We start from the raw sequence: 22,364 nt of genomic DNA, 5'->3' as shown, positions 1-22,364 counted from the left end.
GGAAAGAGGGAGAGTGAGAGAGGAAGCGGGCCGTTTTCTTCTTCCCTAGAGACCACAGGGATGGACGCCGGTGTAGGTTAAGTGCAGGTATCTGGGCAAGAAGTTCAGGAAATTCTCCTTCTGTTGTGAGAGGTGAGGGTCATCAGTTCAGAACGAGGGGAGCAAAGGCAGCGGCATCGACAACGACTTTCCTCATCTGATTCAGGTTGTAGAAGTTGTTGCACTTTTAAGACGTTGCAGGAGAGCATTTCATTTTCAGACTTTAAAGTAAAGGGACTATAGAACAGGACCGAAGTTTAAGCAAAGTAAATTCCAGTGTTAAAGACATTTGATGAGGAAGCTTTGGCGTCTGCCTCCTTAGCGCAGTAGGCAGCGCGTCAGTCTCATAATCTGAAGGTCCTGAGTTCGAACCTCAGAGGGGGCAGGTTTGCTTTTTGCCCTCGCCCTCCGTCAAACAGTTACCGCCTTCGTCTGGCAAAAGTCTACCTCCTGGCGACTGGGCCAGTTGTGGGCTAGTCAAAGAGCTTAAGGCTAAGCTTTCTTCCTCCTGATTGGTAGGTGCAAAAATATAGAAACATGTTGTTTATGTATAATGACTTGTTATCTTCATCTCCTTCCAGTGGACAACCTCTTGTCCAAGTTCTTCTGATTGCTATTTCTTCTTGGAACAGTATCCTATTGGCGCAATCTAATTTATTGGGGAAAAAAATGAATGGACAGATATATGAAAATCTGACATTCAGTTTTCTCAGTAAGTCTTCTTGTTTCCTCTTCATATATACATGCCATCTCCTTGCCCTGGCCTCCCTATCTAATCTGGTCCTAACTGGTTTCTCATCTGTACTACACTGAATATTGTTCCACAAAAATGTATGCCCACCCAGAACCTCAGAATGCGACCTTATTTGGAAATAGAGTCTTTGCAGATGTAATTAGTTAAATTAACATGAGGTCATACTGGATGGGGGTGGGGGTGGGGCTTAAATTCAGTGGCTAGTGTCCTAAGAAGTATGTCTGTTTTATCCACTCCTGTATTTCCAGTGCCTAGCACAGTATCTGACAAACAATAAACATTTGTCAAATAAGTCAATGAATTAATTAGCATATTAAATGTTACTTTGTTTTTGTTTTGGTTTTTTTTTGCCATATTCCCTACCACTATATTACTCCAGGCGATCAACATCTCAAATTTGGATTTCTGCAGTAATCCCCACAGGAGTCACACTTACTGAAGTTCATCCTGCAGGCATACTTCTCTGGCCCAGTCCGTGCTGGAAAAAGAGAGGGCAATACTTAGGTTGCTCCTGCTAAATATCTGGACCTGTATTTCAGGATAGTTCTTTCAACAGTTCATTCTGGTGCAGAATGAAAAAGGCATATACTAGGGAACATCTTAACAGTGTCTTCTAGACCCTCAGCCTCTGATTCCACGAGCCTACATCTGCTACAGTTTAAGAGATGCAGTTAAGGATTGTAGAGAGGCCAAAGAGCTGGATTGTCTGGCTGTTTAGGCAGTTCCTTAGAGAATCTTGATTCTTGTTGGAGCCACTATTCTGAATCTGTTCCTCCTCTTTGTAGAATCAGAAACTATTTTTTAATTCACCCAGATTTTTTCAGGCTTACAGGACTGACTCGCAATAACCAAATGTCAGAGACATTCCAAGCCAGAACATGAACATATTATAGCCATACTGATGGTCGATCAGCATATTCTTTCCCTTGTAAAATAAACTCTATAGTGGAAAGCAAAGAACATTAGAAGATTGCTCTGTGAACCTATAATCAGAGTAAGGAAGTCATAAAATATTAATGACTATGATATTAGGCAATGATGGTCTGGTGCATTCACCACCAAAAAGCCAAGCCAAGCCAAGCTGTGGGTTGGCTGCCCCTGGGAAGAGATGGAATTCTGATCATAGTATATTTCTAAATAAGGTTACATTATTATTGGTTAGATATTCTTGTTACCTTTATGGAACTTTGATGTCCAGAAGAGCCTCCTCAGCCACTCATTTACCAACTCTTACTTCACTCTTAGGAAATTATTTGGTTCTGGTACAAAGCCATGTACTCTAAGGCTCTCCTTAAATGCTAGCTCCCTTCATCTTTCAGTAAAGGTCCCATCTATTCACCTCGGCGTTTGCCTGAGTCACTTACACATACCGTGTAAAGAGACGCATGCTTTGCAAGGGTGGAGTCAGAACTGGATGGTAAAAGTCAAAAGCTACGCCCGCACAGGGACTTGAACCCTGGACCCTCAGATTAAAAGTCTGATGCTCTACCGACTGAGCTACCCGGGCCTCTTTCGTCGGGCTGTGTTTCCTGTCCATCCTAATGTGAAGAAAAGTACATGGTCAAAGCTCCAATTCTGTTAATGTTCCTTTTCTTTATTCCTAATTCCATTCTTGCCTCTTTGAATATGGCTCACAACTACTTCTGCCCCAAGGTCATAAGAAAAAGATAACGCTCATATTTGAGTAATATAAACAATTACTTCTAAAAGTTATATGTTACTAGAGATGTAATCACCTGGACCATCTTGTCCTTCATCTTCACAATTTGTGTTCCAGTCTCCCCCCAGACCTTAAGAATGCCTAGCACAAAAAGCTCTTAACAACTAGGTTTTGAGAACTTATTTTGAGCAAGGAGCTCTGCTTTGCCCCTGGTTTACAGCAGTGGAAAGCCCCCACCTCAGCCTTCATGGAGTTTACCCTTTAGAAGGGAGAGTCAACCTTTTAAACAATGAATTACACCATAAATGTTTAAACAGCCATTGTGATAAATGCTCTTAGGAAAAAGTACAGGTTACTGAGGTGTGTAGAGAAACAAACAAGTATAATCTCATGACCAGAGTTTCCAAATTAAATGAGATAATACAAGTAAACTTTTGGAATAGTGTCTGGGACATGCTAACAGTTCACTGAAAGTTAGGTGTTATCATCATTATTATTTTTATTATAAAATAGATGAATTAGAACATCATATTTAATTGGTTGGTTGTGCCACCTTAGACAAATTACTTGATCTCTCATCCACTTTCCTCCCTTAAATCCTGCAACAGAAATTTCTTCCTCAAATGTTGGGTTTACCACAATGGTACATAGTACATTTCTACTTATGTATTTATTCATGCCACTATTCAAAATAGATTTGAGGTGGTCTACACAACTTCACGGTAATAAGATAAAATGGAAAATGTTAATAGACTTAAGTAGGGATAAAGGGAGCATAGAGGTAGAAAATTAAGATAAACATATGCAAGCTATAGGTGTTCCCCACCCCATATCTCCAAGACAGTGGATTATAAAGGGAGGTGACCTCTTGCAGGGGGTAAGAGAAGACTTTTCCCAGGACATGATGTTTAAACTGAGAACCAACAGCTTCATAGTAATAGATTAGACAAAAACATGGCTCCAGCATTCTAGGAAGAGCAAAAAAGCAGAATACTTTCAGAGAACTTAAAGAAGGCCTGAGGTGCTTGAGTGCAGATATCTTGGGACAATACTGATGGAGGTGGGGGGCAAGGTAAACAGAAAGGCAGGGACAGATGAGAGACAGACAGGCTCAGAGGTTATGGCTAGGAGTGCAGAGTACGGACTTCATCCTTGCAGCAATATAAAGTCACTGGGGATTTTAAGCAGAGAGGAACAACATGGTCAGAGATGATTTCAAAAAGATTATGCTGGTTTCATGTAAAGAATGTGTCAGCGTGGGGCAAGAGATGATAGGAAAACACAAATTAGGTTACTGTGTAGCCATGTAGACTTGGCCTACTGACTATGTGGCAGTGTTGGGGAATGGTGCAGAGACTGGGAACATTTGGAAAGAAGCAGAAGACTTGGGCCCAGACTCTTCCTGGGGACCTAGAGAGGAAGAGGTGTCAAAATACTTCATTTCTCTCAGTAGGGCATTGCCTTAATAAGCCCTTTACTTGGAAAGGCAGCAATAAAGCAGAATAGGAAAGGGCACTTTGAATCTTTTGAGAATTCTCTGGAAAGCATGGAGTGTCTGCTCTGTTCTTGATCTGCCTTGTGGATACCTGAGGGTACTGCCGCCCATTCTGATCAGCAGGCAAGCCGTGAGTGATCAGACAAAAAAGGAGAATCTTGAGAGGAAGTGACTTTCCCCACAATAGTCAACGTGAGATAACTGGATATGTGCAGAGCGATTCCAAAAACTTGTTCAGCTGATTACATTCAGATCTGATCTCCTGAGGTTGCTGTTAAAAATTCAGATTTGCAGTCTGCCAGGTCCCACTCAAACATAGTAAACTCCATGAGATCAGGAGCAATTTCTGTTGTGTACAGTGTGGTATCCTTAGCCCCTACGTATCAGTCAAGTTCTAGTTCAGAAACAACACCAGGTATTTCAACTGAGAACACTGTGCTAACCCAGAGATAATAACTATGGAAAGTAGTTACCACCTTCTAGGGCGGAGGGGAGAAAAGCGTAGGGGTTGGGCCTCTGAGGAAGAGCACAAAGAGAATGATGGTTGGAATCAACTACCATTGTTGAAGCAACCCTGACTGGAATAGCAAAATTCAGAAAACAGTTCCTTTTCTCTTCTCCTGCCTTCCCGTCTCCTTCTGGTTCCTCTTATTGACAGAACCTAAGAGAAAGCCAACTGGCAAAGTCTTAGATATGTAATTTGCAGATGGCCAGAGCCAACATCACAGAAGAGGGTGAATTTGAAGCTGAGAGAGAATGGATTAATAGTAAGGGACACAGCTTTGAACAGTGCTTGGCACATAGTAGGTGCTCAATAAATATCTGTTCAATACCTCCCACTCTAAAAGCTGAGATGTTAAGAGCTGGATATTAAATATCAATTTGCTTTTTTAAAAATTAATTTTTATTGGAGTATAGTTGCTTTAAAATGTTGTTAGTTTCTGCTGTACAGCAAGGTGAATCAGCTATACATATACATATATTCTCTCTTTTTTGGATTTCCTTCCCATTTAGGTCACCACAGAGCACTGAGTAGAGTTCCCTGTGCTATACAGTAGGCTCTCATTAGTTACCTATTTTATACATAGTAGTGTATATATGCCAATCCCAAGCTCCCAGTTCATCCCACCCTCCCTTCCCCACTTGGTATCTATATGTTTGTTCTCTGTGTCTTTATTTCTGCTTTGATTTTTGCTTGTTTTTATTTGAGTCAGGTGCTTATCTTGTCTCTCTAAATATCACTTCTTCTTTCTTCATTTCCTGTTACTCTTTCCTGTATTTTGCAGTTTGGATGACCTAGAGACCCAGTCAAGAACACTGGAAGCAGGAAAAGAAGTCCAGTGCAAAGAGACTGAGGGGGGGAAATGTTTTTTCTTTTTCATGTAGGATGGCGTTTGTGATCTGGTGGTAATTCCAGAAGAATGGCAAAAGATAGTCAATAATTAATAGAAATGTTTTGCACATCATACTACACCTTCCACATCCCCAGTATAACCCTCCATCCCCTTCTCCCTCTCAACCAGTAAGTTTCTTGACCTTAATGTTTTTGTAACAAAGACAATTGCCAAGCATATCTGAAAGTCAGTCTAAAAATCTCCTAGCTCTATCTACAATATAAAGACTTTTGGAGTATTTAATCTTACTGAAAATTACTATTTTGTATCTGAACATTACATGGTTCTGTTAAACAAAAAAATTCCCGTTTAGTTTCATCAAAGCCATTTCCTCCGAATTTTTTTTTTTATATACACAAACGGAAGAAAAAGCTTTGTATTGCCCCCTCTGAGGTTCGAACTCAGGACCTTCAGATTATGAGACTGACGCGCTGCCTACTGCGCTAAGGAGGCAACTGTCCCTGCCGCTTACATAACATGTCTACCAACTTTATTAAAAGAATCATTTTAGAATTCTCTGAATCACAGTGCTTCAAAGGAAGGCGGAACCATGGTTTAATTCGCGTCTAAAATATTCGAAGTTTGGATGGCAAAGCCACACAGAACAAGGTAAGGGCCCGACTACCGGCCCAGCCCCGTTTCCCCTGCAAACTTTCCTGCGAAGACTTTAGGGGAGGTGAGGGCAACTGAGTGCGGACTTTGCAGTCTGTTCGGTATGACCGGGGACTGTGGAGATGGGCTACCTTCTGAAAGGCTAACAAGGACCGCACTCTTTGCCTCCCTCGTGAGGTTCCATGGAGGAGCTTGGTCTCCTGAAACGGATGAAGGAGGGCGAGGAAGGGAGGGGGCCTCAAGATTCTTTCCTCATTTCTCCTTGGCAGCTCCCGGGCTCAAACCAAACGCCCAGACTTGCTCACTCCTGAAGTCCGGGGGCTTACTCCCTGAAATCCAAGTGGATCTGGAGCCCACAGCATCCACTGGAACTCTCAGTCTGCGTGACTCCTTTTTCCTATGCTGATGACAGACGGGGCAGGAGCCTCCTGCGCGCCACCTGCGCCGTCGCCGTTCATGGTGAACCTGGGAGCCATGAGAAAGCAAAGTGTCAGGGGTCAGGGGGTTCTCGGGTTGTGCTGGGAGTGGAGAGGGGAACGCTGGAGGAAGGGCCCGCGGAGACAGCTCAGAGTGGCGGGGGCAGGGGTGGGGTGGTGGGGGAGAGAAAAAGGACCTGAAACGGGCACAGTTTGGGTCAGATGATATGCATGTAAAATCGTGGGCTGGCGGAGGTAGCGTGGCCGAGCGGTCTAAGGCGCTGGATTAAGGCTCCAGTCTCTTCGGGGGCGTGGGTTCGAATCCCACCGCTGCCAAGGTGCTTTTTGCACCTCACCCTTGCCTGAGTAGGTACTCTTTCATGTCCAATATACACAGTTCTCACAGGCTCCAAGTTCAGGTAGGTTCCTCTCCTACCACTGCTGCTTTTCCCAGAGGCCAGAGATAACACCCACATGCACTGTCCCCCAAAACAGTATTCATCACATGATAGGTCTTCAACTGATTATTTCAATTAACAAAATGTTAATGAGCATCCACTGCGTGGTATTTACTCCGTTATTGTAGTTTCATCACCCAATAGTATCGAACGAATAACAGACCTTCATTTAATTCATTCGTTTATGTAAAAAAAAAGGAAAAGAAAAGAAATCAGCACCTACTATGTGTTACCTACTAGGTACTTAGGCCCCGTAGATACAGCAGTTCTTACTTACTACCTTATTCAATAAGTGGTGGACCAGTGAGTAGGGGTCAGTCTCCCTGAATCCACTTGCAACTGGAGACAGGTCCTGCCCGGCCGCGGTTCTCAGCATCCCCAAAGCCTTCTCATTTCACATTTTGAATCCTAATTATGCTGATCTGAGCTGTGGCCACTCTACGCAAGGCGCCTCGCCTTGCCACTCAACTGCCTCGCAGGTCACACGGTCTAGAGGTGCTTCCCCCCTCACTGCGCACGTCTCTGCGTCTTCCGTTGGGCGCCCTCAGTCTCTGCTCCAAGCAATTCTCTCTGCCCTCAAAGCGTCTTATCCTCTACACCTCAGCAAGGTAGTTGCTCTCTCCTGGAAGCCTCCCTTGATCTCTCCCTCCAGAATTACAATTAGGCACTGAGGATCTGGAAGGGAACAAAGGAGAGGGTCCCTGCCCTGGTGCAGTGTAGAGAAGACAAGCATTAGACGCATAATGGCCCCAAGATGATACAATTTCTACGGTAAAGAATGCAACTGAACTACGAATGACATTGTAGATATATAGTTACCAAAATAAAGAACAGTACAACAGTACAATGTATGGAAGAACACACTTCAATGTTTCCAGTGATAACAGTGTCAGAGGATAGGGAAGGGGGAGATTATAAATTCTACTTTAGGCACTTTTGTTTGAGTTGTTAGGATGAGTAGATATCTATTTCATAAGTCGAATAAGTGAATTCACGAGTCCACAAATGACTTGTTTAAAAAAATCCCAGTCTGATAAATACCGCGAAAGAGAAATGGAACGTGCTGGGGAGCCTGTAGCAGGCCTCAGCTCAGCCGCCCCTTCTTTGGCAGGCTCTCCTCATTGCTACCTGCCCTTAATTGGGTATTCCTGTTGGTATGCATTGGCCATGCTCTGTTATCACTTGATCCATCACTTATTTTAGCATTTACCATAACTTTTGGAAATTTTTGTGTAATCATCTGCTTTTCCCCATGCGTCATAAGCTTTGTCAGATATAGAACCATATTTCTCTCACTTCCCCACATCATGAAAACTAAATAGATATTTGTAGTAAGTATCAGTGAATAAATATATAAATACATGAAAGAATATCTTTCTGATTGTGAAATGAGCAAGGTACACAGAGCTGAGGATCCAGGAAGACCTTGAGGTCTTCAGTTTGAGGTAGGGTCATGTGTTCTGAAGCCCCATTTCTACGGGACACTCCAGCTAAACTTGGTTCTTGACTCTGATTACGCCACACTGACTTGCTCTTTCTGGATTCAGCTCTGCTACCAGGTTACAGCAAATCATTCTTGCGCAGATTGCCAGGGATCAGATTGCTTCTGGATTGTGGGTCCCAGTCATCTCTTCCCCCAATCATCCCCCTTAGCAGTCTTTGTTTGCATTCACCTTGCAATATTTATGAACCAAACATGAGCGATTCCAAGGGAAAAGTGTAGTCTTCTGAACTCCAAACTCACAAATAAATAAACCAACCCACGGCCATCTGTACTATCTTCCAGCTCTATATTCCCTACCCTTTCCTGGGATATAAATGTGCTAAGACTGAAAAACATTCATTTATACCCCTTCTGCCTTGCCTATCCTCAGAGAGCAGTTTAAAGCTTATAAATGAATAGTGGGCTTTTGAGGTTCTGGTGTAATTTTAAAACCAATGGACATTTTTCTTTAAGAAATAAGCTTGTGGCTCATGGAATAAAAAGTGTGCCACCTATACTGGGGAAGAAAGACTTGGTCCATTATTCAGCTGTATCTGAGATAACTTAGACTGTCTTTTAAGGCTAGGAGACTCAAGAAGATAGAACGGAGAGTTTATGTGCATGGAGGGAAGGAATAGACACTTAGGAGAACTCTATAGTGACCTGGCCAAAAGTCTTTGAATTTCACTGCTTCCCTCTCCACCTTCCAAAAGATATATTCACTTCAACCCATATTTATTGAGTAGCTATTTCTTGACAGGCACCTTGCTTGGATGGAGTTGCAACAAAAGGATGAAAGCCAGAAAATGATTCAGGGATTCCTAAGCAATTCAGCCTTGGGAGACTACCAGAGGCACATGAAGAATGACTGGCCAGTAATTAATATTTAGACTGACTAAAGTAGTAATTTATACCTGAGTATTTCTTCCCGTGATGCTACATGTATGATCTCTTTATTATATGTTGCTCTTAACAGTTACTAGGTAAATAATCATGCTATGTTAATAAAGTTAAAGTTTAGAGAAATAAATGACTATACACAGCACTATGACGTCCTCTCTTGGCCATCCACACTCGAGGACACATTTGTGTGGCCATATGAACACTGGAATGTCCATCTGGGAGCTAGGACCTGGAAAGGAACCCCTCACCCCCAAAAAAGCAACAATCATGCCCTTTAGACTTGTCAGATTTAGCCTACGGGGAGAAGGAAAAAGAAACATTCAAAAAAGTCCAGCGCTTGGCTACCTGGTTATTTATTCACTCGTTCGTTCATTCATGCATGCATTCATTCATTCAACCTTTCATCTAGGCGTTCATACAACTAGCCATTGATTAAGCTTCTACTATGTACCAGACCTTAGGGTGTCAAAGAGGAATGAGAACTGGTCCTGCACTTAAGGCATCTCGGAGAGGGAGGACAGATTTTAAAATGGCAAGCCCATGATTACAGCTAAGCAGGAAGCACCAAGAAACTCTGAGTTGCTCTGGAGGCGTCTGCAAGTATCCTAGAATGAAGAAGCGAAGCTGTAGAAAAAAGATGTTAATGTTTTTCTCCCTTTTGAACAGCAAGATTAAAATCCAATTTGCCTTTGCGTGGGTCGGAAACGAAGGCAAAATCAAAACCTCCAGAGGTATCCATCTTCTTGGATCAGGATCCTGCCCTGACCCTGACATCAAGGGAAAGAAATCTGGGAAGCAGGCTCAGTGGAAACAATCAGTGAAAGTCCCCTCCCACCCACCTCCCATCCTTGCTTTTGGCTTCTCCATCGCCCTTCGGCTGAAAGAGCAGAGATTTTCCATCCCTCCAAAAAACGCCCCCGTAAATGAAAACAAACAGATCAATTAGGGAGGACAGGCAGAGCTTTCGGTTAAAGTGGCACGTTTCATTTTAAATTGTTTTCTATACATCTCTCTCATAAAAAAAATTTTTTTTAATTAAAAAGCACAAGGATAAAATAATTTTAAATGAAGTACAATCTATAAAAATTTTGAATCACTATGTTGTATACCTGAAGCGAATATAGTATTGTAAATCAACTATACCTCAATTGAAAAAAAAAAAAAAAAAAATAGAAAGCACAAGGAAAGGGATATCAGATGGACAGTGTAGAAACGCTACTATAAAGAAGGTTCCATGGTGTAATGGTTAGCACTCTGGACTCTGAATCCAGCGATCCGAGTTCAAATCTCGGTGGAACCTTTCCTATTCTTTTCACATCCCAATTCTGTAACAGAGTGAACCACGCTGCTTTCAATTTCCGCACTTCTAGTTTTTGATGGGTTCGGGCAGTGAGAAAGGGCGTGAGACTACGGTCCCAATGGCCCGTGAGCTCAGGACCAGCCTATAATCACCGAGTCTGTGTACATGTCTTTCTGTTCCCACCAGACTCATTTTTCTCCCAGGACTCCCCAGGGTTAACGAGCGTTTAGTAAAAGCGCCCTTAATGAACAAACCAGAGTGCAGAGCAAAACGTGATCCGTGATAAGTAGCAACCAAAACGGAAAAGAAAGAGTCTTTCTTTTCCTAATTGAGGGTCCGTCGTTAGGGTTGTAAAACGGAAAGTAGAGAGAAGAATGAATGGAAACAAAAAATGGCTGAGAAAGTGGTTGCGATTAGAGCGGGAGGAAAAACAGTCTGTCAGAAGTGGGATTCGAACCCACGCCCCCATTCGGGGACCAGAAACCTCTCTCTGAAGGAAGCTTTAAGACTTACAGCTTGAGTCTGGCGCCTTAGACCACTCGGCCATCCTGACAGCCCAACGCCGACTTCCCAAATGAGTCAAATCTGCAATTGTGCTGAAAGTGCACTCACCATGAGCTGTGAAATTCTTTTGCAGTCTAGGGTTTATGCGAAAAACTGGGAATGTAAATCCTTAAAAAATTAACTTAACCTTCTTTCTCAGTACAGCCAGCAACTTTGACTGAACTCGGGAGGCTTTCCTCTCAATCCGGGGTATAATTTGGCATTTCTCTCCTCTCCCTTCTTTCTGCCTTTCCCTGCAAGCCCCGGGGCACCGAGGCTCAAGGATCCTAACAACCCGGAACCGACCCCCGACTGGACAAGAGAGAACTCCCTTTATTCATTCCCAGAAAGGACACAGAGCGCGGGCTCTGTTCCCGAGGAGGTGCCTGGCAAACCAACAGAATTGGCGGGAGCTCAGCGGGGAAGAAGTGAGCGAGCCAGTGTAGACCTGGAGAGAAAACCGGCGAGTTAGTATAGACCAGAAAGGGGCATGGTGAGTGGGGTTTAGGGGCCTAGAGCATGAAGACTGGATGTGGATGTGAGTTGCAGAAAGTAGTAACCAAAAAGAAAAAAAGTTGATGAAATGGAATTCATCAAAACTAAAAACTTCTGTTCATCAAAAAACGCCATTAAAGCTCTTTCTTCACTACTCCGTCTTCGCGGTAGCGGCAGTGGTGCCCACGGTTCAGTGGGCGACATGTAGTTCTGTGTCTTCGCCCAAGAGCTACACACCCTCGAGGTGACGGGCCAGGAGACGGTCGCCCAAATCAAGGCTCATGTAGCTTCCCTGGAGGGCATCGCTCAAGTCGTGCTCCTGGCAGGAGCATCCTCATCCTAGAGGATGAGGCTACCGCGGGTCAGTGTGGGGTGGAGGCTCTGAGCACTCTGGAAGTAGCCAGCCACGTGCTTAGAGGTGAAGTCCATGGTTCCCTGGCCGGTGCTGGGAAAGTAAGAGGTCAGACTCCCAAGGTGGCCACACAGGAGAAAAAGAAGATGGGCCGGGCCAAGAGGTGTATGCAGTACAACTAGGGCTTTGTAAATATTGTGCTCACCTTTGGCATGAAGAAGGGCCCCAATACCAACTCTCAAGTCCTTTGTAATCCTGGCTTTCTCTAGAAAAGTCACTTAGCCCGATCAAACAACTACAACAACAACAACAAACACCATTAAAAACGTGTACAGGAAAGGCCCTGTGAGAACAGAGAGAAGGTGGCTGTCTGCACGTCAAGGAGAGAGGCTTCAGGAGAAACCACCCTGGCTGACACCTTGACCTTGGACTTCCAGTCTCTAGAAAATATACTGAAAAAATTAATTTGTGTTGTTTGAGCCACACAGCCTGGTGTTTTGTTATGGCAGCCAGAGCACACTAATACAAACGTCTTCCATGGTGGCTGAGGACTCTTAAGAGTCCAAGGCAGAAGATGTCAGTCCTCTTGTAGGCCAGGCCCAGCATCAGTGTAGAATCATTCTGCCATACTCTCTTGGTGAGAGCATTCTAGGCAAGTCCAGATTCAAGGCAAGAATAGGTTGCACCTCTCAATGATGCATGTCACGTGCATATGGAGAGGAAAGAAACTGATGGTGACCATCCTGGAAGTAGCTACCATCCCTGCCACCACCTAGCCCCAGTGGCCGGTAAACTTCATAAGGGCAGGAAGCAGAGGGTATTTACCAGGCACCCTCCGCTCATATCAAAGTGCTGGTATTCAACGAAATCCCCCAAACCCTTGTTGTTTGAAAGAATGGGTCAGATTAGCTTTTTCCCCCACTGTCTCCAAAGATTTTATCCTCAGGAAATGGAAGACAGTTAAATGTCGGTAAGCTAATTGCCAATTCAAAAAGAAATAATATTCAGGGAATTCCCTGGCAGTCCAGTGGTTAGGACTTGGTGCTTTCACTGCTGGGGCCCAGTTTGATCCCTGGTCTTGGAATTAAGATCCTGCAAGTCGCACGGTGCAGCGAAGAAAAAAAAAATTTTAACGACTAAAGATAATCACATTTTTCAGCGACAGCATTACCTGAGTATGCCTTGAATTCTTCTATCCTGTATCATGTCTTAGATTATTCTTTAATCTAGGACTCTTTACACTGGTCACTAAAGTAATAACCTACACCAGGGAATGTTGTTATGAGAATTAAATGAACTCAGCAATACTGGTATCTGATTAAAATTAAAAAGTTGTCTAGCAGAGACCTGGGTCAGATAGAGAGGCCACTTACTGTAGTGGTTAGAGCTTAGACTCTGGAGCCAGTCTACTTGGATTCTAGTCTTGGCTCTGTCATTCACTGACTCTGTGACCTTAGACAATTTAGTTAACAATTTCCCCAGCCATAAAATAGAGATCATGATACTAGCACTACCTTGTAGGATCTAGAAGCATTTTGTGCTTTAATGAACACAGCCCAGTATATACTAGCTTCTAAATGGGTACTTATTAAATGAAACACCCATCTCTCCTTCTCCATCAACCTGAAAGAATAAGAGGAAGAATAGGTGCAAATCAATTATTCTTAAAAGTTTCCTGATTTTTTCCCTCTCCTCTTTATTCTCAGTCCTCCTTTAGATCCATAGTAGTCCATTCTGAGAGTTTGCCCTATGGGTTCTGTTTCAGTGGGGTTGCTGGGAGATGGTCAGAAAACTACAAAGCCACACCTGTTCAGAAGGAGATCTCTTCCCAAAGTGCAAGCAAATTCCTCTCCTTTATCAAACATCTTACTCTCTCTCTCTGCTTCCTGCTCACTTCATGACTGCACACCTCTTAATTTCTCTGTTTTAAGATGACTCTCTCCTCCTTGCCTGTTTCAGCTTCATTCTCCATAGAAATAGCTGAGAATGGCAATGAGTATCCTGATTCTTTTCCTGCTTACCTGCCCATTCCTGTGTTTCTATTAGTTCTTACCCCACTAATGTCCTCTTGTGTCATTATTGCAAAAGCCCCCAAATCGGTCCTCCTGGTTGGTATTGCCTTTACTATGGCTTGCACCATCAATATGTCACTCCTATGCTCACAAAGCTTCAATGGAACCTCCCTCTTATAAGGGGTCAGGACGCAGAGTCTGTCCTCCACAAGCAATTTTATCACCATTGCTTTGTTTTCATGAATTTATCTAGCCAAATTTATCAGTACTGCCTGTCCAAATTTTCTTCCACGTAGTCACTCCTAAACTTATTCCAAAACAGATTCTCTCACAGCTTGTCAATATCCTCCCAATAGTTTAATTATTAATGTTCTTATAGGTGCCACAAAGGATTTGAGGTAGTTGAAAAGAGTATTAGCCATACAGTAAAGTATTAGAGTTTTAAACTTTGAAAGAAAAAAAATGTCAGAGAGCATATGCCTTGAGTTCTTTGCTTGTAACCCTCTGTAGTCTCTTGCCTAGCTCTCTATAACTACCCCTCCTTTTTTGTAACTTTTAAATTATCTGTACTGTATTTTCTGCTAACAAAATAATATGTGCTTTTAGTCAAAATAAAATATGTATTGCAGAAATGTATAACCTAAAAAGTAGGGAATTCCCTGGTGGTCCATTGGTTAGGACTCCCTAAGTTTCCATAAGCTGCATGGAGCAGCCAAAAAAAAAAACCTAGACAGTAAAAAAGTCATTCATAATCTATCCTCTCCTCCCAGTCTTTCCAGCACACCACACACTTATTAGTTTTGTTTATATTCCTCTGGTATTGTTTCAGTATTTACATTAGTATATTATTATTTTACAAAAAAATTAATTTATTCTACATAATGTACCGCAACTTGTTTTAACATGACAACATAAGTTGGATATCTTTTCACATCAGTATACACATTTGTTAAAATGACATATAATGACAATAACATTGTAGCATGTACCATACTTTTTAAATTAATTTTTTTGACAATTTTTTTCTGTGCTGTTTTCTTTATAACAACTTTGCATCTCACTCCTTGTTTTTCTCACATAGTCTCAACTAGACCAAAACCTAGATTTGAATAGTAAATATATTTTAAAATAGCAAGATAAATGCTGTCTTAGAATGGAAAATTTCAGAGGATGTGGAATGAACAGACCACTATCTCAAAATGAGATACCTCATGCTTTTTTACTGTTAAAAGAAATTTCAGACCTTATTTATAAATGAGCCAATATTCCTCAAAATCAAAAAGTAAATTTCTGAAACAAAAGTCATTCTTCTGATCAAGCAAAACCATTTTAAAAGTTTAAAATTTAAAACAGAATATCCATTTCTCTGTGCAGAAAGAAGTGATTTAAATACTTGAGAATTCATTTGTGTCCTTATTTTTTAATTTAGTTTGTTTTGCATAATTAAGGCATGCACATGGTATAAACTTCAAAAGGTAGAAAAGATCCACCCACTTTTCACCCCAAAGCAGAAAGGCCTCCATATTACTGGGAGTCCTTTGATCACTTCTCTCCAGGGTTCTTTAATTGTGGATGTAGTGATACCCTCCATTTTGCTTTCTGCATCCCCCTCCCCAGCCATCCATCATCTCCAAGTCAATGAGAAAGCAAAAACAGCAAGACGCTGAAAAGGAAGGGAATATGGTGTTTCCTACTTTGTCTCCTTTCACAAGCTACCCTGAAATGCTCTTCCAAGCTGGGATAAAATGAATGACGAAGAGCAGGCTTTTACTTATACTAATGATGAAATAAAATTCATATTTTATGGCAAGACAAGAAAAATTTAAACATAAAACTTTTCTCTGCCTGTTTGGGCCTCCTCCCTCCCCTTTAGTGTATATAGTGCATCTGCATTAACCAGACCTCCTCAGGAGATGACATTCCTTCTTAATCTTGTAAAGGCTCAAGATGACCCTCTACTCGCTTTGTACATGCAGATCTGGATTATGTAAACTGTCAGTATGTCATTTGATGTATAACCCTTTGTCTCAAAAATGTATATAACTGTACTTTGACCTCTAACTGGTGGTCCTCAGAGCTTTCTGAGAGACTCTGGGGTTATAATCTTCAGGTTGGCTCAAATAAAATTTTCTATTTCTTTCTTAGATTGACTATTAATTTTTTGTCAACACTAAGTTTGAGACAGTTCTAATATTTTTATGAAGGTTTTATCATCCTGTGTTCTTGGTATTTGTGTAGTCAGGAATTTGGCCTCATCTAAAGAGACGTCTGGCCTTTGTCTTCTTCTGGGAGGTAACCTCTAAACACTAGGAATTTCCCTAGTGATAGGAGTATTATTCCTGGTGGTCCCCTCAGAACACAACTGAGAGTTTAGCTCATGAGATGACTCAGCATGGGGCATACACATACTTCTCAGGTCTGTTTCATAGGGACTTTTGGCTTTTGACTGAGGGAAGATGTTGGAAAATGAAGGAGAGAGGGAAAGGATGAGGGCCAAGGAGGGTTTGGCCCTGGCCATGTTTCACATGATGTCTAGGACAGCATCGTTCCCTCTCACCATATTTGAATCAAAGTGCTGGGCTAGGAGAAACATAGCCCTGACCAAGTGGGACTATTTTTAAGTTACGCTCGTAAATGAAAAGCTATTGTGGAGTAGAAGAACGTTCTGAATAGGACAGCCTTCAAAGACACAGTGATGATTTGCCTTGATTTATCTGGGACACTTCCTATTTCCACCTGTTGTTTTTGTATAATTATTAAGAGCACCCACTGTCTATCTCAAAGGTGTTCAAGTTTGGACAATGAATTAAATGGCCACCATTTTTAAAAAGAGGGTTCAGTTATTTGGGACAAGTGACATTTTGTCCTTTCTCCATCCTGTCTGGATTATGAAACTCCAGCAGCCATCTTGGACTATGACACGATCTTGAGGGTTAGGTACCATGCCCAAGAATGATGGAGCAGAAAAACAGAAAGTGACTAAACCACTAAGGATGACGCATCTGCCATACTAGCCCCGAATTGCCTTCTTCTGGTCTTCTTTTATATGAGGGAGATAAAAACCCTTTTTTGGGCTTTCCTATCATACGCAGGAGAACCTAACTGTAAAGGATATAGGGCCCAAGTGACTAAACAGTCAGAATAGGGGAAGGTGATGTAGCAGATCTTGTGGATGTTTCACTAGCATCCAGTCTAGTCCACTGCATAGTATCCAGGAGGTCTGCAGAGTTTTGACTTCAAGGATGGGTCTTGGCTGGCATTGACCTGTGAGTATCACCTTAGCCCCCTTGCCACATTAATTGGTTCAGGGATGGGTAGTAAAAGCCAAATGTAAGCCAAGCAGCACATAGTGTTCCTTTGTCACTGGTGATTAGTCCTTTAAGTGTAAAACACAGGGCTTTGTTTGACTGGAAAAAGACAAGACATGGAAGTTGTGATGTGCAGAAAATTTTAAAAACTTTTTATTCTGAGATTATTGTAGATTCACATATAGTTGTAAGAATAATAGAAACCCAGTATACTCTTCACCTAATCTCCTCCAATGTTACTATCTTACATAAGCATAGTACACTATCACAATCAGGAAATTGACATTGATATCATCCACCAAACTTATTCAGATTTCACTTGTTTTTATATGCACTTGTGTGTGTGTGTGTGTGTATTTAGTTCTATGAAGTTTCATCATGTGTAGATATCACATGTGATTAACACCACAGTTAAGATACAGAACTGTTCCATCACAAGGATCCCTTTTATAGTCACAGACACCTCCTTTCCCCCTTCTCAATAAACCATACACCACTACTCTGTTCTCTATATCTATCATTTTGTCACTTCAAGAATGCTATGAATGGAATCATACAGAGTATAACATTTCGAGACAGACCTTCTTGACTCAGTATAATTCCCTTGAGATCCATCCAAGTTGTGTATTTCAATAGTTCATTCCTTTTCATTGCTGAAAAGTATTCCATGATATGGATGTGCCACAATTTGTTTAACCACTCATTACTGAAGACTGTTTCCAAGTTTGGCTATTATGAATAATGCTTTATGCAAACTTTTGGTGTGAACGTTAAGTTTTCATTTCTCTGGGATAAATGCCCAATGACATAGATTTGAGACTCAAAACTGCAGCAGCCATTTGGCTACCTCATCAGAGAAACCTCCTCTGACCACCCAATATAAAATAATGCCCCACTCTCCATCCTCCATATCCTGATTCATTTTTCTTCATGGATCTTTCATACTACATATTTATTTCTTGGCTTGCCTATTGTCCATATTTCTCCCTAGAAAGCAAATCCATGAGCCCAGGAACTTTGTTTTGTTCCCTGCTGTATCCTGGAGCCTAAAAGAGAGCCATGGTACCCCCTCAACAAACACTTAAATGAATGAATGAATGGATGGATGAATGAATGAATGAATAAATCTCAGACATCTTTCCATATTAGTATATATAGATCTAACTCATTCTTTTTGGTCCCTGCATAGTATTCCATTGTATGCCTGAATAGTATTTTCATTAACTTGTCCCCTATTGAAGCATATTTATATTGGTTCCAGCATTTTACAAATGCAAGCAATGCTATAATGACAATCCTTATACAATCAATCATCTTTTTTTTTTTTATAAATTTATTTATGTATTTTTGGCTGCGTTGGGTCTTTGTTGCTGCACACAGGCTTTCTCTAGTTGCAGCGAATGGGGGCTACTCTTCCTTGCGGTGCGCAGGCTTCTCATTGCGGTGACTTCTCTTGTTGTGGAGCACGGGCTCTAGGCACACGGGCTTCAGTAGCTGTGGCGTGCGGGCTCAGTAGTTGTGGCTCGCGGGCTCTAGAGCACAGGCTCAGTAGTTGTGGCGCACGGGCTTAGTTGCTCCGCGGCATGTGGGATCTTCCCGGACCAGGGCTGGAACCCATGTCCCCTGAATTGGCAGGCGGATTCTTAACCACTGTGCCACCAGGGAAGTCCAATCAATCATCTTTGTACAGATGGGAGAGAAGAGGAGTAGATGGTTCAAAGAGTATGTGCATTAAAATTGTTTTTTTTAAGCTATTACTAAGTTGCTCTCAACAATGTTCTCCAAATTTACCCTCTCATGGTATACTGGAATGCCTGTTTCCTCATGTTCTCACCAATACTGAGTATTGTTGAGCTTTTTAGTCTTTACTCATTTCATAAATTAAAAGCAACATCACATTAATTTATTAATCGTGAGTTAAACTTCTTTCCACATGTTTATTAACAACTTGTTCTTTTCCCCTGTGAAATGAGGCAGGACCTGTGGGGCCCTCCCTGGTACAAACCCTTCCTGTGTCCATAGACTTCATTCAGCCTCCTTGAGCTTCCCTGAGTTCTAAAGAGCAGATTCAAAAAGCTGCTAATCAGGGAAGGGAGGGAATGAAGAAGGAAAGGAAGAGCAGTCACAAAACAATAGTGCACCCTTGGAGCAGGGTCCTGGTTCCTCCTCAAGGAATATACATGACAACATCGTTGAGTTCTTCTGCCAGAACTAAGGTCCTCACCCAGGTGGAGGATGGTAACTTCAAGCTGAACACAAGATTTCTGGAGCACTGCCTGCCCTGTTACCTCGCCACCAACCAATCAGAAGAAAGTCACACACCCTGCAGGCCTCACCCCAAATTTTGCCTATTAAAAACTTCTCCTCCAAAACCATTGGGGAGTTTAGGGGTTTTGAGCACGAGCCACCCGTTCTCCTTGCTTGGTCCTGCAATATAAACCTTTCTCTGCTCCAAACTCTGACATTTTGGTTTGTTTAGACTCACTGTTCGTCGGGCACAGGAACTTGGGTTTGAGAACAAGATCTGGGTTTACTTCTCGGTTCCCAGTCTATTCTATTGATCTATCAGCTTATTCTTACTTTAATTATTGTAGCCTTGTGTTTTTCCTATTTTTTATTTTTATATTTCCAGACTAACTTTAGCATCACTTGGTAAAGACAGATAAAAGAGGAGAGAGGGGAAGCAGAAATATCTTAGGCCTTATCAGGTTCTACTCAGTTTGGTGCCTGGAAGAAGAATGGTCCAAGAAGAAAGGGGTCAACAGTGTCAAATGCCTCAGGAACATTAAGATAAAGGCTGAAGAGTATCCTCTGGATTTAGCCAATACTAACAGAAATTACTGGCACCCTGAGGGCAGATAGGTTGTGTTGACAGGGAATTTATTTTTAAATAGGTGGGAATTTATTTTAAAATAAAACACTTTATTAATAAAAATTGTATTTATTAGTTAGGTTTAGTTTCCATTGCATATGCAGACAATCCAAATAAGTGGCTTAAACAGGACAGTTGCTTTAGTCTCTCTTACATATATAATTAGATGCAGGCACTCTGCAGTGAATAAGGACCCAGGCTTCTTTACCTTTTACTATATCATCTTAGTGCAGGCTTCCATCCTCAAGATTGTCTCATGGTCCAGGACAGCTGGTCAACCTCCCACCATCATGTGCACATTCCAGGCTGGAAGAATTAGGAAGGGGGAATGTTAAAAGGGTATACTTTCCAGCTGAGTAGTCTTCCTGTAAGAAGCTTTCTCAGAATGACCACCCAAAACCTTCCACATAGATATCACTAGCCACCCACAATCTCAGGGCCATGTTGAAGTGTGAAAGAAGCGCTAGGTGAGTTAGTGTTCCTGAGCACATCCATAACCAGCTGGACAAGATTTCATACAGCAGAGCTGCCTTCATGAATATACCACAGTATTGGCAGTAAAGGCACCTGGGAAGTATCTTCCAGCTGGGCATATTGCTACCTGGAATAAAACTTTAAGGAAGGAGTGGAGATTGGCTATAAAGTAGTCAATGACAGTCCCTTCCATGTTGTGTTAAGGTTGAAAAGCACTTATTAAAACAAATAGCTGTACCAGAAGTCCCAAACTGGAGGTGAGGAGGTCAATTTCATCTTGCAGAGATGATTTTTACAATTTTTAGTTAGTTTCCAACACTTGAAAGTCAGTCAATTTCACATAAATCTCTAGATTTCTGCCTTCTCTTGAAAATCAAAAATTTGGCAATATGCTGGGCTCACATTCTCAATGAGAAGTAGCTGCCTCATCTGTCCTCCAGTTATTCGCTGTCCCCATCTTTCTCTATTGTGACCCTGGACTGGCCTGCTCATTTAAATTACCTTCTTGTCTCCAGTAGGCATTTGTGTTTGCACCCTCTACAAATGAATAACTGTGATAAAGATAAGAAGTATGCATAAAATGTGACAGTAGAATCATTAAGCTAATTGATTATTGGTCTAATAATTCAAGTGTTGAAGTCCTTTCATATGATTAAATCTATGTGCAAGGCGTAATGGAGATCATAGAAGGTCTGGAGAGAAGTCTCTGTCCTCATGGAGTTACTAAAGTATCTGATCTCAGTTTATTTATGTATACTTTATACTTGACATATAAAGTATGCTGGACTATGTGAGAGCACACATCACTTCCTATTCTAAAAGTGTGCCCTGAATTAGAACCTTGACAGACATGTAAGAGTTATTGAAGTGTTATGTAAATAGGTTAGAGAAAAAGACTAGAAACAGGGAAACTGGTGGAATTGGTCACATTCAACCAGTTACTAACTCATTTAAAACACATTTGCAAACTGACATTGTTGAAATCATTTAGGTCAAAGTATAGTAATGGAAATTAAATTAACACAGGCAAGCCTGCCCAAATTCAATTAAATCTAGAGGAAGGACAATACTGAGAAAATAGCAAAGGAAATTAGGAAACACCAAGGTAGGGATGAGGGAACAACGCAAAATTTTTTTAAGTTTACTGGATAATGAAAAGAGCCTGTGTCACCCACAGGATTACCAATCTCCCTATACTTCAGGAAGGAGCAAGCATGTTTAGGTTCTATTCAACACAGCTCTATGCAGTGGGTACTTTATTATTTTAATGGATAAACATACTTAGGGTTTAAAAAATAAAAGTTGTAAGGAAGTCTCCCTCCTTGCTGGGGTATAATTATTCCCATTTCACCAGAGAGGAAACTGAAGCTCAGAATGGTAAACCACTTTGCTTAGGCACACTAGGAAGCAGCAGAACTGGGCTTGTCTGTTTCTGTCACAGAAATGTTGCCGCCTGATAATTAAGTCTTTCTTTTTCGAAACAGAATTGCGAGCGCCTGTAAATGGGGTTTGTTTGATAAAGCTCCTCACAGGCTGGGTGGGGCTCAGTCTGCAACCCTCATCCCTCCGGCCTCCCGGGGAGGCCAGATGTCTCTTCTTACCACACCAACACAAAGCTAGCTTTCTCTCGCCTTTGCTGAAGCCTGGGCACCAGACAGGAAACCCAACAAAAGACCAGGGATCCAGGCCCAGGGCCGCGGAAGCTCGGCGGCGGGCCCGGAGCGTGCAGGCAGGGGATACCCTGTCCCCGCCGCACCCCGCGGACACCGCCTGCCTGTGTGACCGGTATCCAAG

At 42.1% G+C, this 22,364-nt stretch overlaps 6 non-coding genes across 6 annotated transcripts; 3 read left to right on the top strand and 3 right to left on the bottom strand.

Annotated features, from left to right (window-relative positions):
• The first annotated feature begins 351 nt into the window (after nt 1-351).
• On the top strand, nt 352-424 carry TRNAM-CAU (transfer RNA methionine (anticodon CAU)). Its single transcript has one exon. It is a non-coding gene; the product is annotated as a tRNA-Met (tRNA).
• A 1,803-nt stretch (nt 425-2,227) lies between these two features.
• TRNAK-UUU (transfer RNA lysine (anticodon UUU)) lies at nt 2,228-2,300 on the bottom strand. The gene has a single exon. It is a non-coding gene; the product is annotated as a tRNA-Lys (tRNA).
• A 3,422-nt stretch (nt 2,301-5,722) lies between these two features.
• Nucleotides 5,723-5,795, bottom strand: TRNAM-CAU (transfer RNA methionine (anticodon CAU)). Its single transcript has one exon. It is a non-coding gene; the product is annotated as a tRNA-Met (tRNA).
• An 829-nt stretch (nt 5,796-6,624) lies between these two features.
• TRNAL-AAG (transfer RNA leucine (anticodon AAG)) lies at nt 6,625-6,706 on the top strand. Its single transcript has one exon. It is a non-coding gene; the product is annotated as a tRNA-Leu (tRNA).
• A 3,736-nt stretch (nt 6,707-10,442) lies between these two features.
• Nucleotides 10,443-10,514, top strand: TRNAQ-CUG (transfer RNA glutamine (anticodon CUG)). Its single transcript has one exon. It is a non-coding gene; the product is annotated as a tRNA-Gln (tRNA).
• A 436-nt stretch (nt 10,515-10,950) lies between these two features.
• Nucleotides 10,951-11,067, bottom strand: TRNAL-CAA (transfer RNA leucine (anticodon CAA)). Its single transcript has 2 exons — nt 11,030-11,067; nt 10,951-10,996 (listed from the first exon to the last, which is right to left on the bottom strand). It is a non-coding gene; the product is annotated as a tRNA-Leu (tRNA).
• Nucleotides 11,068-22,364: the final 11,297 nt, after the last annotated feature.

The sequence above is a fragment of the Eubalaena glacialis genome, chromosome 7 (genome assembly GCF_028564815.1).
Source record: "Eubalaena glacialis isolate mEubGla1 chromosome 7, mEubGla1.1.hap2.+ XY, whole genome shotgun sequence".
Lineage (NCBI taxonomy): Eukaryota > Metazoa > Chordata > Mammalia > Artiodactyla > Balaenidae > Eubalaena > Eubalaena glacialis.
This window is presented reverse-complemented; position numbering and strand designations above follow the sequence as displayed.